Genomic DNA, 2,911 nt, shown 5'->3' with positions numbered 1-2,911 from the left:
CCCGTGTTTCTCCCATTTCCTTTCTGCTCGGGGGTGCGGAATGCCAGGGAATGTTTGGCACGTTTGTTTATGTAACTACCTTAATATGCTTGGGTATAAACATTATGCTTTGCACAGGAAGTTTAGATATGACTGGTTATGACACGAAATGCCGAACGGCACTAAAGCACTTCCAAAGGACTAGAATGATATGTGATATAAAGGCTATATGACGGGAAAAACATACCGACTAGAAATATGTGCACTGGGGAAATAAATGGCGGTAAAGACAGTTCAAAATGACTAGAGGTAGAGTGAATAAGTCATAAAAAGGCTAAGTAGCAAGGTCTTGTGGTGAAAGTTCCAACATCAAAGTGTCACAAGTCCAGTTATAACAAGTTTGAAGCAGTCAAGCAGGTAAGTGGGCAGAGTGCATTACTGGTTGTTGAATATGATCAACCTTGACAATTTCTTTCGCAGCTGAGGCCTGGCTGTCACCTTCTCTGTATATTCTTTGGCAAGGTGGTACAGTCCGATACTGCTGTAGCACTGGGAAACTTCTTTGATCAGACGGATCACATTGTTTTCATTTGGGCTGCATTCAAACATGTGTTGTAGCAAGCTTAAGCAGCGAGAATAAAGAGTAGACATTCGAGGTTGAAAAATTATTTATTGTCTCTAAGTAAAGTAAACATGCTGGAATGCACCAAAGAGACATGTGGCTGGTGTGTTTGTATGTCCCACTAATACGAGTTTGTACGTTAGTCAACATGTTCATGCAATACTTTTTTGTTTATATGCTTTTGCCCGTCTTAGTATTGTCCTATACAATATGGAGTGGCTTTTAACTGCATATGAATGCATAATTCAGGAGTGTTTTCATATATTGGACTAGCTGCAGCTTTAAGGTGCTCTTCGTGCAGTACTGATTCCAATCATCAACCATCGCTTGGAACTCTTAACTAGGGAACATGATTCTAGAGGCTAGATTTTCATGCAAATACACACTTTCAACCAGAGTTCGAGGTAACTCGTTACTGTAACTAAGTTCCTTTTCTTGGTAACTATATAACTTAACTCGCAACTTTTGCGCCGTGTTAATTTTCAGAGGAACTCCTTTTTCAGGTAACTTTGCCAAAGTAACTTAAGCTACGTTCCAAGTTACTAATTCGCTTTTCACTCACGTCCACTTATTTCCTTGCTTTCTTTACGGTTCTTCCACAGCATTTTATGTCATAAAACATGATGTCCAGTCAATGACAGTATTCTGTTCAGGAAGTAAGAACTGCTGCTATTGAAATGAAGCTGAACCATCGTGTGCAGACAGGGAATAAGATGTAACACGTTCGAATTGTTGGACATAAACGAAAACTCAACGCAGGCAACTCAGGGTCGAACTCAGCTGCACCTGTGTAGTGTTATTTTGTGTCCGAAGTAACTTGGGAGCAACTCGTTCTTTTTTTTAAGTAACTCTGTAACGTTTCAAGCTACGTTTCGGGCTGAATAACTTAGTTGCATTTTTCACACGGTAACTTTGTAACGAGTTCCTTTTGACGGGCAACTTCTCGATCTATGCTTTCAACTCTGCATGCTTTTTGTACACTACATAAAGTAAGATACTTTTGCCCCAATGAGTTTGTTGCGTATTTTAAATGCATGCAAGTGAATTCCTAGAGGTACATATTTTGAGCAAGATAAATGAGTTTTTCATGCATGTGTGTTCAACTAGCTTTTAGTGGATATAAATCTGGCCTCTACATATGTCGCATGCATTATTACTTTCTGGAGGTGTTCTGGGAAGTCGAACTTGTTGGGCACAGCGTCAGGCCTCAGTCGAACGGTTTGGCCCGTTCTGTCGAAGCATTTGTTTTTAAAATGTTTGCTGCAGACCAGTGATGTCGTCGACGGCGTCCAGTCCTTTCGCCTGACATTTACCGCACACTTTGTTTAAATGTTCTGGGCGGCCGTGAGGGAACCTGCATTGAACAATTTATGCCATCAATTACGGAAGGGATGACAAGGCTAATCCAAGCAAGCAATCGTCGATACCGTGACCAACAAACTGAGCCGTAGATATCACAGCTGACAAGCGCACTTCAACGCTTGCTGAGTGCCGAGACCATACCCGTGAACTGCTTAGATCTTGAGATACGATTCACAAAGTGCCGCGCACATGCATCAACAGCAACGTTTTGTCACTCCGCTCGTGGACTAATAAATCACATTTATTTGTAAAACCATGTCACTTACTTGTGAAATGTCGTCCCCGGTGCCTTGCCAGTACGGTCAGCACACCCATAACCACAGCAGGCGGGCATGACACCACAAAAGTGCTACGCAAAGGCGCATGCACATAATGCAGCTGAGTGGCGGACGGCAATGTTTTGAGCTTCCCAAGATGGCGGACGGCGACCGTACGGTTGCACCCTCAATCCGCTATCCAGCCTATTACTATAGAGATCAGTGCGCCGCCTTAATGCTGCGCGTGCACGCGCGTGCTAAGCCATGGAACACCCTCGGTGAAAAACAGAGTGCGCGTTGCGGAGGGGACTGGCAACGCTGTCCGAAGGACGTTAATGTTGTCAGTGGACCATTCGTGACAATTGTGGTGGGCTAAAATTCAGTGAATCGGTATAGAAAAATGCAGCAGTGCCCATCATGCCGCGCAAATACGGAACACTACCTATATAGTACCAATACCGTTCCAAATCCACAGGCCCACGATAGGTACGCGCTCACTTCTCCTGCTGTCTCATTGAATGCCGCCAACCTTTGCTTCCTGGGGATCCCATTCGTTGCGCTAAACACGGTTCTGTTTTCATTGGTTTTTTCTTCTAAACGGTAGCGTCGTGTGAACTAATTTTGTTTACATTGTACGATCACGGACCTTCGTTTGAGAGCAAGTGGCTGTTGCACTTTAGTTCCCCTCATC

The 2,911-nt window shown here is 43.7% G+C and overlaps 1 long non-coding RNA gene across 1 annotated transcript; it reads right to left on the bottom strand.

Moving 5' to 3' along the window:
- Positions 1 to 1,695: 1,695 nt before the first annotated feature.
- On the bottom strand, positions 1,696 to 2,359 carry LOC135383163 (uncharacterized). Its single transcript, XR_010419706.1, has 2 exons — positions 2,230 to 2,359; positions 1,696 to 1,955 (listed from the first exon to the last, which is right to left on the bottom strand). It is a non-coding gene; the product is annotated as an uncharacterized LOC135383163 (long non-coding RNA).
- Between the last annotated feature and the right edge of the window lie 552 nt (positions 2,360 to 2,911).

This window comes from Ornithodoros turicata, chromosome 2 (assembly GCF_037126465.1).
Source record: "Ornithodoros turicata isolate Travis chromosome 2, ASM3712646v1, whole genome shotgun sequence".
In the NCBI taxonomy this organism is placed as follows: domain Eukaryota; kingdom Metazoa; phylum Arthropoda; class Arachnida; order Ixodida; family Argasidae; genus Ornithodoros; species Ornithodoros turicata.
Note: the sequence above shows the minus strand (reverse complement) of the source record. Positions and strands in the feature narration are given on the sequence as shown.